General features: G+C 36.8%; 1 pseudogene; it reads right to left on the bottom strand.

The window, feature by feature from the left end:
• Positions 1–15819: 15819 nt before the first annotated feature.
• LOC132034592 (organ-specific protein P4-like) lies at positions 15820–18423 on the bottom strand (annotated as a pseudogene).
• Positions 18424–19689: the final 1266 nt, after the last annotated feature.

Here is a 19689-nt window from a genome sequence, read left to right as displayed (position 1 = left end):
GCAAATTCCACACCACAAGTCTCCTTCAGCCCCAATGTAGTTAGTATTTTTCAGTACAATTAATGAACTTCTAAGGCTCAATAGAAGCTGGTGACGCATCAACCTCTGGTGGCTTAAGATCCATGAAATCCTTAAACTCTTTGGGTTGCCCTATAGTTGTACATGACTGAACATCTGCTGAGGGGCTAATTGAGGTGTCTGATTAGCTGTAACATTCAGCTGAACTTGAGCTTGTGCTTGTGAAGTATCCAGAGGAACTAGAGGGTCACCATCATTAGGCACCAATGCCTCTAACACATTCAATAATATGGTCACCATATCTGCAGGCAAAGCAGTAGTGGGTACAGCAGCTGGTGTCGGTGGAGGGTTCTTATTACACCTTGGAGAATTTTGCGTCGCTTCCATTATAAGTAAACTAACGTAATCTTAAAGTGTACATGAAGTCCTTACGAGGTTAAGAAGGATATCTAATAATTTTAAGTACGTACCTTAAGGTTTTGAAGTTAAATGAATCGGCGGAACTAAGTTCGTTGAAGGTTAGAATTGGTGTCATGTTTTTGGGAAGATTTCGCATCGTTTGTGCTATACATTGTTTAGAATTTAGCTTGATAGGGATTTATAAGGCTTCTTATATGGTTAATTAAGGTTTAGATAAGTGTCAAGAAGGTACCATAAGGATTGGAGGTCAAACGAATCGAAAAGAACACATTTTCGCGAAAATTGGAGTTTGTGGACAGTTTGCGGCCGCATACTGAGTTTGAGGTGCAGCATACTGGCCATAAACTTGCCATTTTGGCTGATATTACTGACAAACACCACCCCCATGTTTTGAAGGGAGTATGTGGCCGCATATTGAGTATGTGGTGCCGCATACTCCCCGCAATACGGGGCGGTGGGGCGGTTTTCAGCCCTTTTTAATATCTAAAAGATCCCATTTTTCACATTCACTTTCTACACTTCTCTCCCCATATTATTAGAGTTTTCTTGAAGGTTCTCCAAAATTCCAAAACCTTCCACACCATCAAAAGATAAGATCAGACATCAAAACCCCAAGAGAATCCATGGAAGATGATTATTCTTGCTTCAACTTACTATTGTGATGAACTTGGTCTTGAAAGGAGTTGAGTGAGGTGAAGTTCTTCTATTACAAGGTATTTTCCTCATCTTATTTATATGATTGAGTTGACTTAAAGGTTTAACAAGTCTTAAAGAGGAAAAGAATCATGGTAGAGAAGTCATAAACCATAGTGTTGAAGAATATGGTTATGAAGTGAATTTGAAAGGGGATTTTGGATTTATTTAAGTTTAGTTTGAATGAAATCTCTTAATTATGGTATTGTTGATGTTGTTATCATTGTTTGGGAGTTGTCTGGGAATTTGGTGGAACTAGACAAAATAGGGGAAGTGTTGCCCAAATTCCGCTGGCTCACTAATTACTCTAGTTTGAACTTATGGTGTTTTCAAGACTTAACTCTAGTATGAATCCTCTTGAATGTAGATTTGTGAGCTTGGGAGGAAAAACATTAAGTAGTTAAGGAGATGAAAAGGTATGTTAAGGCTACCCCTTTCCTTCTTATGGCATGATCACTTTGATACGAACATATAGACAAATGTCTTCCATGATAACCCCATTTCTAGAAATGCTAAAGCTTATAGTTCTTGAGGTTCTTATGATGTTGTTGATAATTGTCCCATAATTATTGATTTTTCTCATATGATTATTGATTTTATTCATTGTTTTTGATCTCATTTTATGGTTATTGTTCTTTCAAGGTGAGATATGATAACGATGATGATTCCATAATGATAATCAGAGGTTTACCGACCTTACGTCACTCCGATAGAGTTGTAGCTTTTATTTGGGCTCTCATGCATGCTTTATATATATGTATGTATTTTCTCACACCGCGCCGCGCTATAGTCGGTCGGTCAGGCACGTAGATGTGTACACTACTGCAGTGGGCAGGTTATGATATTACCCCGGACGCGGGATGATGATATGATGATAACTCGAGCCTAAATGGCCGGGCGGATATATATATATATATATATATATATATATATATATATATATATATATATATATGAAAAATATGTTTTTTAAAGGTAAGCATGCATGACATCCGCCTTAAGAGGCATTCAGAGGTACAGATTAACATTTAGAGGTACAGATTAATCTCTTTATCTTATGTTATCCCCATACTTTCATTATGTTGTAACTCAGACTTACATACTCACTACATTATTCGTACTGACATCCTTTTGTTGTGGACGTTGCGTTCATGCCCGCAGGTAGACAGGAGACGGACCAGACCCCTAGGCTGCATCATCAGCAATTGTACAGAAGTGCTCCATTCATTCCGGAGCGGTGATTTAGCTAGTATTATTATTTTATGTACATATATGGGCATGGCGGGGTCCTGTCCCGTCTTTATGATGTTATGCACTCCTTGTAGAGGCTCTCGTAGACAGAGGTATATAGTAAGATGTCCCATAACCTCATCAGTTCATATTTTTTTATATCATTTTTGGCAGCCTTGTCGGCTTGTACATATGGGCATAGTGATGATGATCACTTAGATGTGCATATATCTCTTGGACTCGTGTCTCTTAGAGATTATGATAATTGTGAGTTAGCCATGTGGCCCACTTAGATATGATTATGATATGTATGTTAGGAGGTGCTCGGAAGATTAGCTCGGGGTGCCCGTCACGAGCCCTCTGGTTGGGTCGTGACAGTTCTAAACCACTCATTCCTGCACCTGCTCTGACGCAACTTGGGGCTGACCCCCGTTTACAACTTCAGGCTGAGGAACGATCTATGTCCTAGTCTGATGAGCTCCGACTTGACTACCACTGCGGGTAGTACCCTATCCAACACCACGTGTAGCAGATGAAGATGCGTGTTTCATCATCGCCATCTACGAAATAAATATTCCAAGGCTAGACTTGATTCAACTCAACGCACGAATAAGGAATGAAAGAAAGGAAAATATACTAGAGGCTCAATAGCCTCATGGTCATAAGTATGGTTGCCTACATACCCATGAACACGCTGCTCCATGACCTGAGACTTAAAGCCTAAGCTTTGATACCAACTTTGTCATGTCCCAAAATACTCGCTAGACGCGACTGGCACTCGCTAATACCACTTGCCAGGCGAATCAGTTTTCCATAAACTTTACCATTTCTATAAGCATTGAGAGAAGATATATGCAAGTCCAGGTGCAACAAAAATCATTAAATACGAAATAATAATCCAATCAAAATAATGTATCAATTTACGAAATCTAATGATCGTCAAATAATAATCTCCGTACCCAAATCCCACATCAAGAACATGGAGCATCTAATAGAGTAACATGAGTATAATTGTCGAGCATGCAAACCCAAGAAAAGAAAATAAATGCTATAAGCTAGAAAGAACTGAAATGATAGCCTCCACAAACAATGCGAAGGCTCACCTCAGCAACAGGATCTATGGAAACTAACTCGTCAGCCACTAGTCTTGCCCTCAGTAACAGTATCTGCATGGATATGCAGGTAAGGAGTGAGTTATACATAAATATAACCCAGTAAGATACTCGACCCTCCCCTTTGAGTATTCCTGGAACAAGAGTTAGAAAATACAAACACACAACGAGCACAAAAATAATATGCACAAAAATATATTTTATAATATAAAGCTCAATAAGGTCCAAACAAATGGTCAATACGAACACTACATATCTCAAAGACAATCTACACTCAGGACTTGTCATAAATGGAAACACATACAATGCCTTAAAAGTACACTACGACAGCAAGTACAAGGCCCCTAACATATTACAACATCATATGTATGCCCCTAACATATTACGACAACTATGTAATCCCTTAATAAATATATCAAGGTAGCAAAGGAATGATATCCAATGCCCTAACGCCATGGTACGAGACCACACCACACCTCATAAAATCAGTTTTAATATTCTTCTCCAAGTAATATATCCGCGGCTGGTCAAAGACCACTGATTCTGCCAAGCACACGCTTGTCCCAACACATGGAGCAGGCAAACAAAACATATTTTTTAAAGCAGGTTTTCAAAAGCGAGCATCAAAGCTTAAAGTCTCACTTACCTCAAATTCACAATTCAAGCACACTTCCCACTAAATCAAAACTGCGTTCTCAAGTCTCTGGACCACCTCAAACTACACAAGAATAGGCTTAGAATGGTCAAAACCCTTGGGGGTCCTTTGGTACGCGGACTAAATTATCCCGGGATTATAATCCAAAGATTATAATCCTGCCCATAGTGGGATATCCAATCCTTAGGATTGTGCTTCATTTTATACTCTGTTTGGTAAAAGGTATAATTTATCCCAGGATAAATTTATACCTTCTATCTAACATGGTACAAAAAATTAGTGCTGGGATATCTCAGCTTATACCATCGTTTGGTATGTAGACAAAATTATATCAGGATTATAATCCTGGGACTAATTTATTCCATCTCTTGGGACTAATTTATACCATCTAGGAGATGAGATAAAATAATCTCAGGATTAATGGGATAAGATGGGAGATCCCATCTTTAAGTTTGGGATGCACTTTATACTTTGTTTGATACAAGGTATAAATTTATTCCAGGATAAATTTATACCTTCTACCAAACATGGTACAAAATTAATCCCACAGTTAGTGCTAGGATATCTCAGCTAATACCGTCTACCAAACGACCCCTAGGGTAAACCACTTCTATATTTTTAGAGGCTTAAACAGTCATAGTCAAATTTTAAAGGACGAAAACGCCCTCTGCCCAATGGGTTCTAAACCCGACAAGACATATGTTTCGGGAAACTCTAAATGAGGCGGTTCCAACAATATATTGAAGTCTAAAATTTGACACTGTTTTCCCCATCAAATTAATGATTTAGGTTGAAGAACCCGTGGCTAAACTTTCTCAATTCCTCAAAATATCTCAATGTTTTCACCATAAAAATGCACTCATAATTACGCAATAAATTTAAATAAAAGATTAGAGTCATTACCTTGATGATTTAGGTAGAGAATCTCTATTTCCCCACCCCCCCCCCCCCCCCTCCCCCTTCCCTTCTTTTTCTCCCTTTCATTTCTTTTCTTCTACTGGTTTTTCGTTTCTCTGTTTTCTCGTTCTTTTTTTTTCTTCTTTTAGCTTATACTATTTTGTTTCACGTCAGATGGTTTGGACTTGGCCAACTAAACTCTTTCTTTTCTATCTTTTTTTTTTTCTTTCTAATTTCGATTTTCTTTTCTTTTTATTTCCTTTTAGCTAAAATTACCAAATAGCCCTTAATTAAAATTGGGCTATAACAATTCTCCAACCAGTGCTGTTTTTCATATCGAACTCTGCCTTGAGTTTAAGACAAATTTCCCACCAATATGACGTGATAATTTTAGAATTTATATAATGATAAAAGGAGAAAAAATCAAGAGTAATTTGGGCATGAACCTAAATATATACTCCTTCCATTTCAATTTGTTTGCCTTACTTTTCCTTTGTAGTCTGTTAAAAAAAATGCCTCTTTGCCTTTTTAGCAACTCTTTAGTTTCAAGTTTCCGCATGACATGCTTAAGACCAACTTTCAACTCTTTATAACGTTACTACGGTAGCTTTCACTTGGATTTAGCACCTCTAGCATTTTGATATGCATAAAAACTAACATTACCAACACCTAATAGGTGATATTTACCTAATTGTTCTTTGTGCAACCTCTAGATATACATGCGATTTACATTCAAATTAAGATGAATACTCTCTTCCAAAACGCGATTTAACGAGATTAAGTAAATTGAAACCTACTTGAAAATGTCCGATGACTCCAAGTTCAGAGAATCCTATGAGAAAACGGTTATATATGAAGAAAATGATATTTTCTTGTATCCCACTTTTGGATTGTTGTATAAAGATAATTGAATAGACAATAATGGGAACAAAGTAGTGAACATAGTATATTGTGCACAATTTTCATTTTTCACATGCGTGCCTATTACTATTCCGTCCTCTATACCAATTAGACTAAAACTAATAAAATGACAACTCATCTATAATAAACTAGCAGACTGGGGCTAGTAAAAAAATTATTTATCAAAAAGATCGTCAATTAACAGATCTGAAGAACCAGATAATTAGATCCTCACAAATGCAAATCAACAATAAATTTTACAAAAATGAATATATCTATTGTGATTAATGCCCATGCAATTGCGTTCAGCTTACCCGAACAAAAATGGAGATATCCGACCAGGAAGGATGGGACTAATAGAGGGAGTTGAGGGAGACGAATATAAGGAGGAACAAACTGGGAGAAGGGTATTAATGACCCCAATGGTGAAGAAAACGAAGCAATTAGGAGGCAGTTGGGTCTCTTCTATTTTGGGCAACTTACCAATAATTATACTTTGGATCAATTTGTATTTTTTAAAACTCGAGGGCAATAAGTTTCATTTTTCTCTCTCTAAAAATACGCTCTCCATACAAATCAGATATATCACTCTAACGGCTCTCTCTGAGCGTTTGAACTACACGCTCCGTCCCCATGGGGACGATAACGGCGCCGGAAACGGCGCGTGAACGTCAATACACAGATGCTAACAACACTGCGAACACATCCATCGACAAAGCCCCATCCAGTTCCAACTATGCTAAAGCAATCCAGACCCCTGCTATTCAGAACCCTAATCGATTTGGGAACCCCGATGTTAAAGCAAAATTCACAAATCACAATGGAGTAGCAGCGGTTCTCTTCAACTCGAAAGATTACTATGGAGTGATGTCCAACGAATGCAGATTTACTCTGGTTGGAAAATTTATAAAAACCAGACCACAAATAGAGAAACTTAGAGCAAGATTTGCGGAGAAAATCACTGTCAAAGGTAAAGCTACTATCGGGGTTTATGATTATCGTACTGTCTTTCTTAATTTCTCGTTGGAGGAAGATTTTAAGGCTGTGTGGTATAAAAGATCTATTGAAATTGATGAACAAGTAATGTGGTTGGAAAAATGGACACCGGAGTTCAAACCTGATGAGGATTCTCCGATAGTCCCAGTTTGGGTATTGTTACCAGGATTACCTTTCCATCTGCACACATGGAATTACGTGAAACAAGTAGTAGCCCCAATAGGAACTCCACTCACCATGGATGTTGCAACAGAAAATCGAACCAGACCAAGCATGGCCAAAGTGAGAGTGGAGGTAAATTTGACCAAGACTAAGGTAACTTCTATCTTTGTTGGAACGGAGGATGAAAATTGTCCTCGAAAAGGTTTCTACCAAAAGATCGAATATGAGAACGTTCCAAGATTTTGTACTCATTGCAGAATTTTAGGACACTCTATATTGCAATGTAGAAGGGTTGAAAAAAAGAAAGTTGAGGAGCTGGAGGTTAAAGAAAATGGGAAGATAAGGCAGAACAATAAGATACAGGTAGAGGAAAGTGTTGATGTTGATAATGTTGTAGACAGTGTTCAAAGACAAAATGGAAAATGAAGCAGAGAAACAAGGGATAGACAAGCCGCAAGAAGTCACTGATACGAGGATGGATCATCCTAGAGTAGAGGCCAACAAGCAAAAGAAGTTTATTGAGGCCAAGAGTGGGTCTGTGTTAAAAGAAAAGTTAGATAGGATCAAGAGAAAGAAGAAAAAAAAGCCTCCAAAAAAGAGAACCAAGATTAAGATCAGTGCTGCTCGGAAAAAAATCCCTAACAGCTCAGTTGGGGATAGGGAAGACAAGGAAGAAAGTTTTATTGCAGGGCAACGTTATACCTCTGGAAATATGGAGAACACTGCCAGCTTTAAGGAGAAACAACAATATCCGGAAAATGATAAAGAGACAGAAGAGAAGGAGGACTTTCAACAAGTCGGTAACGCGAACAATGAACGGGACGAAAAGGATTCTAATGAAACCAGCAGGAAAGAGGAAACAGATCAAAATAACAGTGTGACTGAAGAATATGTCGCTGACTCTCAAGAAGAGGAAAAGCATGGAAGCAGTTCACGAGGGCTGGAAGAAGTTGGCTTCATAACTTCTAGTGTTGACACTCACATCAGGAATCAACAGGGCATTCAGTTAATTGTGGATTTAAATACCGGGAATGGAGATGATATCAACAACACTATCACTGATGATAAAGACAGGGGAGAAGAAACAGAAGACAAAGTTGGTGAGGTTAACTCACCAAGACGTTCTGGACAAGATTTACCAGAACTTCTTCAGGAACATATTGACAACTCTCTTGAACAAGCTGGAGCTTCACCTGTTAAAAAAGGAAAAGGCAAAAGCAGGAGAAGATCCAAAAAAAGGAAAGAAGATCAAAATAAATCTACCCTCTAATGTTTCTATGATTAGTGCTATTATATGGAACATTAGGGGGGTTAGATCAAAAAAAAGAAAAGCTATTCACAGGTTGAGAAATCTGGTCAAAATGAACAATAGTCAGTTTGTGGCTATTATGGAACCTATGGTTAGTAAAGACAAGATTGAAGGTTATAAGAGATTTCTCGGCTTTCAACATTGTGTTTCTAACGATAATGGTAAAATTTGGTGCTTTTGGACTGTCCATTATTTGGCTACTATTATAGCGAATGATGAACAACAAATTACGATAAGATTCAATGATGCTGCTAGCAATGAAAAGTACTATATATCAAGTGTTTATGCTAAATGTTCTAAAGCTGAAAGGAAAGATCTCTGGGAGAGCCTTGAGGATATCAATCAGATTATTACAGATCCTTGGTGCATTGGAGGAGACTTCAATGTTATAGTGGATCCCGATGAGAAACTGGGTGGTAAACCTCATAGAGCGTCCAAGAGTTTTGACTTTATTAGCTATATGGATAATTGTGGGATGGCCGATGCTGGCTTCGTGGGGCCAAAACTTACCTGGTGCAATAATAGAGCGCCAAGAAAAAGAATTTGGAAAAGGTTGGATAGAATCATGATAAACAACCAATGGGCTCAAAAATTCCAAAGTATCTATGTGAGACACTTAGTGCGAACAGGTTCGGATCACAGACCTCTTCTTTTTAAATGTCATTCTAATCAATTTTCTTCTGTTAGCTATTTCAGGTTTCTAAATTTCTGGACTGAGCAGAAGGATTTCATGGAGTTGGTCAAGCAAACTTGGAATACCAATATTATTGGTAATCCAATGTGGAGATTACAACAGAAAATGAAAATTCTGAGTAAAACGCTTAGCGACTGGTCTAGAACAACCATAGGGGATGCTTACAAAAATGTTGAAGAATGGGAAAATAGAATTCAGATACTAGAGGAAAAAGATATCCAGGATAACACTGAAGCTAGTAGAACGGATCTTAACAAAGGCCAGGCGGAGTATTTAAGATGGATGACTATTCAGGAATCCATTTTGAAACAAAAGGCTCAGGTTGATTGGTTCGAGCAAGGAGATAGTAACTCCAGGTATTTTCACAGCCTTATAAGAGATAGAAGAAATCGAATGAAATTACATAGAATAAAGAACAACAAAGGCAGGTTGATTCAAGGTGACGAGAAAATTTCAAGGGCTGCAATCAGACACTTTGAAATATTATTCAACCTGCAACAGAACAAGACCAACATGGATCTTCTGGATTGCATTCCGAGTATGGTATCTCAAGCCGATAACAACATGCTGACAGCCATCCCTTCCGAAAGTGAGGTTAAAAATGTTGTCTTTAATATGAGCCCTGTAAGTTCAGCAGGGCCAGATGGTTATAATGGCACTTTTTACCAAAAATGTTGGGATATCATTAAAGTGGATGTCACTGCCATGGTTCGGGAATTTTTCATCGGTAAAATGCTTACTAAGTATTATACTCATACCTGCTTAGCATTAATTCCTAAAGTTTCCTCACCTTCTACCTTTTCTGATCTAAGACCAATCAGTCTTAGTAACTTTTCAAACAAAATTATCTCTAAAATTATTTTAGTTAGATTAAATCCTTTACTTTCTTCTTTAATTTCTGACAATCAAAGTGGTTTTGTAAAAGGTAGATCTATCACCGAAAATGTCCTTTTAGCTCAAGAAATTGCTCAAGGAGTTAAACAGGATAACATCGGGGGCAACATGATTATCAAACTTGACATGGCTAAAGCTTACGATAGATTAGCTTGGCCTTTCCTTATGGCTGTTCTTAAGAAGTTTGGTTTCTGTGATATGTTTACTAACATGATTTTCAGGTTGATATCTGGAGTATGGTACTCCATTATCATTAATGGAGCCAGAAGAGGATTTTTCACTTCTACTCAGGGATTGAAGCAAGGAGATCCTTTATCTCCTTCCTTGTTTATCCTAGCTGCAGAGGTGTTGACAAGAAATCTCAATAAGCTCTACAACAATAGCAGATTCACTCCTTTCTCTATGAACAAGAAGGGACCGCAAATCAATCACCTTGCCTACGCAGATGATATAGTTATCTTCTGTGGGGGCAAGACAAGATCCATTAAAGCTATCATGAAAGTGATTCAGAGATATGAGCAGAGCTCTGGCCAGAAAGTTAATGGGGACAAAAGCTTCTTCGTCACGGCTCCCAATACGGCCAACTACAGGATCAATAGAATGAGACAGGCTACTGGATTTATGGAAAAGCAATTTCCTTTCAACTACCTAGGCTGTCCTATTTATATTGGTTGTAGGAAGATTGAATATTTTGATGGTCTAGTAACAAAGATTGTTAATAGGCTAAGTGGTTGGCATGGAAAATTTTTCTCTTACGGAGGGAAACTAATTCTTATTAAACATGTTTTGCAGGCTATTCCAAAGATACACGCTTGCTGCTATGGACCCTCCAAAGGCAACTTTCAAGCTTATTGAAAAACATCTACAAAGATTTTTTTGGGGTTCGACATCTGAAAAAACCAAACACCATTGGAGCTCTTGGGAGAATCTGTGCAAAACCAAAGAGGAAGGTGGTATTGGGATTAAAAGATTACAAGAGATCAGTGACACATTTGCCACCAAAAGATGGTGGAATTTCAGGACCAATCAATCCACATGGGCTAAATTCCTATATTTTAAATACTGTTCTACTATTCATCCAAAGGGCTAGGAAAAGAGCATATGGACAGTCACATACCTGGAGTAAAATGATGAATATCAAACTTCAGGTAGAAGACAAAATTGTTTGGAAAATCAACAATGGAGAATGCAACTTTTGGTGGGATAACTGGATGGGAAATAGAGCTTTAGCTCTTCAATGACCCAACGCTCCTAAATCCAAAAAGATCACTGTGAATAATTTCCTAGAACGGAACACTTGGAACGAGAGGAAACTTAGTGCTTTGCTACCTGATAACATTGTCAGAAGAATTCTTAATATCTCTCTGGGCAACCCGAATAAACAAGACTATGCAATTTGGAATGCTTCCATGGATGGTAATTTCGATAATCATAGTGCTTGGCAGATAATAAGAGCTAAGTTCCCGGCAATGAATTTCATCAATCAGGTTTGGCATAAGAAGATTCCTTTCAAAATATCCTTTCTCTCATGGAGGATGTTAAGAAGGAAGCTTCCTTTTGATGATATACTCTGTAAATTTAAAAAACAACATGTTAGTCAATTACTTCCTACTTGTAAATGCTGCACTAATCCTAACTGTGAAACTTTGGAGCATTTTTTTGTACAGGGACAGTTGGCAGTACATATATGGAATTACTTTGGAGCTCCTCTAGGCATCAAAGTTACAAATCAAAATCCAAAGGGCAATTTTCAGATTTGGTGGAAGACGAGATCTATCAATGGCGTCCACAAGATGATTCTTAAAATCACTCCAATCGTGATCTGCTGGGCTTTATGGAAAAGTTTCTGCTCCTACAAGTATGGAGATCACAGTAAACCTATTCAAAGCAAAATCATTTTTCAGATTGACAGGACCTTGCAAAGGACAATGGCCTACGCTTTTCCCAAGATTAGCTTCCCTCTGCTATGGACACAGCTATGCAGTCTAGTGGAAAGGATGAAACCAAAAGTTATTTGCAAGCTGGTCCAATGGAAGAAACCAGAGACTGGATGGGTTAAGATCAATACTGATGGAAGTTTTGTTGCCCAAAGTGGAAAAGCTGGAATAGGAGGGGTGATCAGGGATCATCTTGGCTCATTAATTATTGCCTTCTCCGCCCCATCGAGATGCGAAAGTAATAACTTGGCCGAAGCTAGTGCTGCTTTGTTTGGTGCACAATGGTGTATGGCAAATGGTTACAATCAGTTCATTCTTGAACTTGATTCTCTTTTGATTGTTAATATGATTGAACAGAAGGACCTTAGAAATTCCAAGCTCAGAGAGACTCTAAGCTCTTTGCTTACTCTACTGAATCATGCTAACTTCCAGGTCACACATTGTTATAGAGAGGCCAACCAAGTGGCGGATGGCCTAGCTAAACACGGTGCAAATCTGAATACTCCTATGCTACTGACTGATCATAGATTTTTGCCTAGAATCATTTGTGGTGCTTACCACTTGGATGCTTGTCGCCTTGCCTAGTTTAAGAATAAGATATGACAAAGCTAATTTCTTTGTCAGTTGATCATGTATTTTGCTTCCAGTTTAAGGGAATATTTCATCCTGATCACAATGTAATTTTCCTTAAACTGCTTAAGAGGTCCGGCCAAGCCCCCCTCTTCTTTTGTAAGCTCTCTTCAGTGAATATATCAGGCACTCGGGCCATTTGTGATTAAAAAAAAAAAAAAACTCGAGGGCTGATTTAAAACCTTAGATAAAGAGAGTTGAGTTAATTAGGTCTATATATCGAAAAATTAAAACTTGAGTCTAAATTTCTAATTGAGTCTTGATCAAGTGTGTTTTAATTAGAGGCCCTACTTACTTTAGAGAGAGAATCAGGTGAGGTTCTTCTCCCTCTTGAGTTGCTTTATGAAAAAAACACACGGTGATTCTATAATACTGGAAAGACAGCACTCGATCCATTCCTGATATAGCCTAGAAGTATCAATTAACCAAAACACTTAGCATCAACTTTAATTTATTAGACTGGTTATTTATAATAAAGTAATCTATCTATCTATCTATCTATCTATCTATATATACCTCACATATCAGGAAACACATTTATCTTTTTTTGTGATTTTTTTGCTTTTTCTTTCTCCTAATTTCCCTATTCAGTGGATAAATAATCACTTATGTGCTTCTAATAAAAATAACCAACAGTCATGACTTTTAATATACCAAGAGTCGTGTCTTTTAATAGACTTAATTAGGCTTTTCCTTTCCGTTCGTTACCACATGTAACCTCCCTTTACCATTCGTGAATCCTTCTATTATTCATACCACACCAATTCATAATGGACGAAATAATTTCTTCTGAAATCTTTTACCTGAAGGCTGTGTAGAACGAAAGAGGAGTGGTATTAGATGCCACGAAGTTGTAACAGTAAATACCTCAATAATTACTTGGAATCCCTAATTACTGTTCCACACTTCTTATTCATTACATTAATATACGAAGACAACAGTTTACGACCTTATTTCTGACACTCTTTCGAACCACCAAACTTAGGGTACCAACTTCACATTTCAAGATCAAAATAAAATGTTGGCACTTGCAAATAGAGAGGATTCATTTCTTACAATAATTGTAGGATGAGTTAACTATGTACAAGTATGAGTATGACTTGCAACTTGAAAAATTCAACCTTTTTGACATTTTTTATTCAACAATATATTAGTTATTGATATAACGGAAAAGGGCCGGACATGCCCCTCGACTATACAGTATTACACGGTTATGCTCGTCTTTTAAAGGTGGGCAGAAACGTGCCCTTGATCTAACGACAAAAAATATATTGGCGGGTATATTTACTCAGTCTCACATATTATATGGGCATATTGTATGGGGGTACAATATGTAGTTTAGAAACTTCAATTGATCAATTATGCCCCTATACTATGTGAGATTGAACAAATATGCCCTCCAGTATATTTTTCGGGTTTCCGTTAAATCAAGGGCACAAATGGCTAACTTTTATAGCGAGTTAAGGGCACGTCTATGCCCACCTTTAAATGACGGGATAACCATGTAATATCGTATAGTTAAGGGGCATATCTGGCACCTTTCCGTTGATATAATTTACCTCTATATGTAGTGTGAACAACATTCAAACAATAAGAGAATGAGAGAATTACTTTATTCCTTATAAAATGAGCATAAAGTTCTTCTCCTCAATAGAGGTTTGCTCCTGGAGTACTCTGCCACACTATTATAAAGCTACAAAAAGAGTGATTCTTTTATTTGTATTTGTTTTCCCATTTTTACCATAGATATTTTTTTGTTACATTTGTGTTTTGATATTTTTGTATGTATGTCTTACATTATATATTTTTTTTCCTTTTTTTTGATTTTTTATATATAGATATATTTTTCTAATGTTGACCGCGTGAAGCGCGGGTAAATTGACTAGTTCTTTCACTAAAAGAAAAGAAAAGAAAAGAGGATGAAAGTAATCTCTAGCAAATTAAAGGACTTTTCTATTCGAGACCAATATCACTACATCAGGCATCAAGGGCGGATCCACCATAACAATGTCGGGTTCATCTGAACCCAATACTTTGTACGTGAAATATAAATTACTTGTAAAAATGTAATAACATTGTAAGTAACAAATAGTAGATATAAACTTGAAAATATAATATGTTTAATGCAAAAAATCTTATAAGTTGAGCACATAAGATTCAAATTCTGAATTCGCCTCTGTCAGGCATTGGCTTATCTTTCATCAAAACGCTCCAATATTCTCCAAGTAATTCCTTTCTTGCATGTAGTGTTGTTTTTCGTATTGAACTCTGCAGTTTAAGATAAACTTCCTACCAATATGACACGATAATTTTAAAATTTATATAATGATAAAAGGAAAAAAAAAAGCCCATTTATTACAAAGGTAAGGGGTAAGGTTTGCATTCACTCTCTCCAAACTCCACTTGTGGGAATGTACTAGCTATGTTGTTGTTAATGATGATGATAAAAGGAAAGAAAGCAAGAGCAAGTTGGGCGCATGAACATAAACACCTATTAAAATACGCAAGAATGCCAACTTATGAACTGAATACTCTCCTTTGTCTATGACCACAAGTCCGACGAAATACAACTTGAGTTAGTTAGTTATGAATTCCTTCTTAGTTTGGGAACCACAAAAATGTTATAAACAAAACCAGCTATAAGGAAGTCGAGCATATCATTGCCTAGAATATAGAGTAGTATTAAAAGAAAATCGACCATAGACGACATATATATATATATGCGTGAAAGTAATACAAGTAGGCGATCAAGGGCTTGAAAGATTCTTATTTGTAATATTAATCATGTTAATCAATAACTTCGATACATTAAAAAGTTGAATAAATTGAAGAATACAACGTGATTATTTCATCTCATTGCTAACATAAAAATCTGGTCTTTCTTGATTAGAGTTCGTTATTTTTTTTTAGTTAGTTTATAATCATATTTTTGAGGTTATTATATCTTGTTTAAATAATTAGTAGAATTCAATTTAGTTAATTGTTAACCCAAGTCCTGTGAGTTCGAAACTCGACTCTTAAGTCACTTTATAGTTATACAACCACGTATATTTGGATGTTCGTTTGGGAGAAACAGGCAGCACAAAAATGTTGTAAACAAAACCAGCTAAAAGGAAGTCGAGCATGTCATTGCATGCTTAGAATATGGAGTAGTATTAAATTCAAGGGATACTTTAATACAACCATCAGGTAGTTTCTTTATTCATGAGTACCAGTTCACTTAACATAATTGGTAGGCACACACACTCACAACACTTTAATTATATGCTATATCAATCATGGTACATAGAAATATTTGGCCTTGGCTCAAAATATATGGGCAAAGGACTTTTCATCATCATCATGGTAACTAGATATATTTGGCCTTGGTTCGAAATCTTTGGAGAATGAGGATTTCTCAGCTTCTTTCAGGTTGGTGTCGTTGTGGTAGACAGATATATTTGGCCTTGGTTCAAATTCTTCAGTTTTCTTTTTGGCCAAGGCATAAGATGTTGAATTGCTTCGGGCATTGGCTCATCTTTCATCACAACTCTCCATTACTCTCCAGGGTCTTTTCTTGCATCAATGTACTGCCCAAAAAACACTGTTTAATCCTCCTATACGGGTACATATTTTATAGTACTCACTGATATGTGCAAATATTTTATGTAAAGTTTTAGTGCATTTCAAAGAATTTACACAAAATATCAATATTCATACAAATGAAAGATTCCCGTAAGTAGGTTAAGTCCCCCACTAAATGGGCTAAAATGGCTAGATTTGTAGAAAATTAATCAAACGTCAGTTATGCTCAAAAGGCAAGTAGCAGCAACAACAACAACGTAACATATCCAATGTAATTTCACAGGTGGAGGTCTGGGGAGGGTAGAGTATATGCAAACCTTACTTTTATCCCGTGGAGGTAGAGAGGTTGTTTCCTATAGACCCTCGGCATCAAGAAAAGCATTCTAAAGCAATTTGAAAAAGAAAATATGAAAATGAGGAGACATGGCAAATAAAAAGGAATTCAGTATATAGCATTAAAAAAAATAAAAGAAACAGTAAAAACATCGAAATAACGCGATAACCGAAGCATAAAGCTAGCATTCTTTTTTATTAGACAGTTAAAAATATACTCTATATATAAGCTAATAGTAATAGGAGTATTATTCAATTGCTAAACTCTGATATAAATGATGGAATATGGGCATAAACAGTGGAAGCAAATAGCCAGGATCGAACTTGTATATAATATAGACGACACATAATCATAGATTTTAATCAAACATAAAATCAATACTTATCTCTTGAAGCAAAACCACAACCGCGAATCGAACCTTCAATCACGAGCAGAAAACATCCACGAGATCGTCCTTCAGTTTCACGGTCTGCAGTCTTGTGCTATGTAACCTAAGTAGCCTTTGGACAGTGAATACTTGTGTGGGCAAGTATTACGGCTCAGGAAAAAAAGTGTGCCTCTTAGGGCTGAAAAGCATTCTATTTATAACCACGTTTTAGGTGCAAAGCCTAGTCCAAAACGTGTGGGCTTGCTTTTCCCCTAAGAATGCTATTTTCCAAGTCCAAGAATAATTAGGCATAGCTGGGACCACAGATTTAATAACGAGGCTTCTTATAGTGGTATTAATTATTAATCCTACCATAATAAATTATAATTTATTCCACTAAAAAACTGTAATTGCGCTCCTCAGTTTAATTTCAAAATCTTTCATTAAATCTTATTTAACTCCCCATGTTAAGATTACAGATACCAATCAATTAAATTAAATTACTGACAATTTAATTCATTGACTATTTGAATCCTTTGTATTTCCGTTTAACTTATATCATGTGACGAATATAAAATCCACCTGCAGGATTTTCACATGAGACTTATAAGCATCCATAAAGGGGTATCATCAATCTCAAAGTCGAGACATGGATTCTATCAATTAATTATTATTTCACAAATGTATTTTGCCATTATCCAATTTATCAGGTATATATGGTTGGTAGATATTCTTATGGATCTTTTTTATAAATTATAAACCAATGGATCAAGTTTTACATTTAATTTTTTTTTTTTTTTTTTTTTTTTTTTTGAAATCACAACGTAGAATTTAAAATCTTACTTTTTGAGGTCCAAAATCCTATGGCCAAACGCCTACTTAGTCAATGTCAAGCTCACACAAATGTGTCATCACATAGTACAAAAACTGTTATTGGTCATTTGGTGAAGGACTTAATAGGCCGTAGCCATCGATCATTTATTGAGTGCAGCGTTAATTGATTTTTAAAATGACTTAGATATTGGACTTAGCAAAGAAAGTTCGGAGGAAGATGATGAACCATAGAAAGTGAACTTGATGAAGATGTCAATAACACTAGAGATTTACATCAAAATGATATTAGTGTAAATCCTCAAAATCAATTCATTCAGGACGTGGCCGAATTGCAAAATCATGATATACCCTACTTCAGGACATTGGAGAACGAGGAACCTATTTTCATGTCTACACGTGAATCTGAGATGGTTGTTCTTCATCAATTTGGTCTGAGGATGTCAAAAAGAAACTATAAAAAAATTAATAATAAAGAAAAGTTGAAACATGCAAAAAAAAATTTGGGAGTACGTACAAAAATAAAGAGTTCAAGGTGTGTGGTAACGTCAATCAAGAGTCTGTGGCTTGTGAGAGCAGGCTTTATGATTCATTAGGTTGTCTATGGTTTCTTTGAGGTCGAAGGTTGGAGATAACCTTTGAAGATAGGAAAGTATTATGATGACCATGTATGCGAGATTGAAGGGTGATAAGATATGCTATTTCATGTTTTGATGATTTGACAACCTCCCGAGGAATCAGATAGGGACCAGGTACTCGAGCAAGTCCCCTGCACGTCATACAGTCAATTCTAAATGTCACACCCCTACGAGGAGTATGACGGGCTCCGACCCGTAGGCTAGGAACCACCTGACTTATCCGTTACTTTGAACATTATAAAGCATAACTCAAAGAACACCTGCTTGCAGAAAAGGCCCAACATAGGAATATCCGATCATTCAAAGACATATGTACATATGCGGACCGACAAGGTATCCACAACACAACGTATATCATAAAGCCGGCAAGGCTAACAGTAAAGTATCAAGAGCTCAAAATAAGGCCGACAAGGCCACCAATATATTATACCATAATATGACCCGATGGAGCTATAAAACATCAATTGTACACACACGTCTACGAGCCTCTACATAGATTTCAAATGATCATAAGGACAATACCAAATAGACTGTAGCTCCAAAGTAAATGGAGTGCTCCTGAGAACCCACTGATAGAACACCTACGGGTCTGACCCGTCTAACCTGTACATCTGCATGCCTCATAAGGTGGTGTCATGCATGCTTAGCCTTTTAAAAAAAAACATTTTTATACATATATATAGTACCATGCCTGGCCATTAAGGATCGGTGTCATATATATAGTATCATGTCTGGCCATTGAGGCTTGGTGTTATCATAATTAGCCCGCGTCCGGGCCTCCCGTGTCCGGGGCAATATCATAACATGCCCACTGCAGCGGTGTACACATCTATGTGCCATGCCCGGCCCACTATAGCGCGGCGCGGTGTGAGAAAATACATACATATACATAAAGCATGCATGAGAGCCCAATCAAAAGCCACAACTATAACGGAGTGACGTAAGATCGGTAGCCTCCGATTATATTATGGATCAATCATCATCGTTTATCCCACCTCAAGGAACAATTATTATAAGGTGAGATCAACAACAATGAATAAAATCGAGAAAATCATGAAATAAGCTCAATAATCTCATAATAGCATTAAAATCATAAGCTTTGGAATTTCTAGAATTAAGATCATCATCACCATGTTCATCATAGAAAACATCTCATCTTAAGTATCATAAGAAGTTTTTAAGAATCATGAACTTCTAACTTTTGGAAGTAAGAGAATTATGGAAACATATATGGAATCATAAAATAGGAATCATTCCTTTTGAGCAAAATCATAAGATGAGATCAACATCAACAAACATAATCAAAATCTTGAAACCACTCGAATCTCATAATGACATTAAAACCATAACTTTGGAATCTCCAAATGGGATCATCATAATCCTCATCATGGTCCTTATGGAAAACATT

The sequence above is a fragment of the Lycium ferocissimum genome, chromosome 10, assembly GCF_029784015.1.
Source record: "Lycium ferocissimum isolate CSIRO_LF1 chromosome 10, AGI_CSIRO_Lferr_CH_V1, whole genome shotgun sequence".
NCBI lineage: Eukaryota > Viridiplantae > Streptophyta > Magnoliopsida > Solanales > Solanaceae > Lycium > Lycium ferocissimum.
This window is presented reverse-complemented; position numbering and strand designations above follow the sequence as displayed.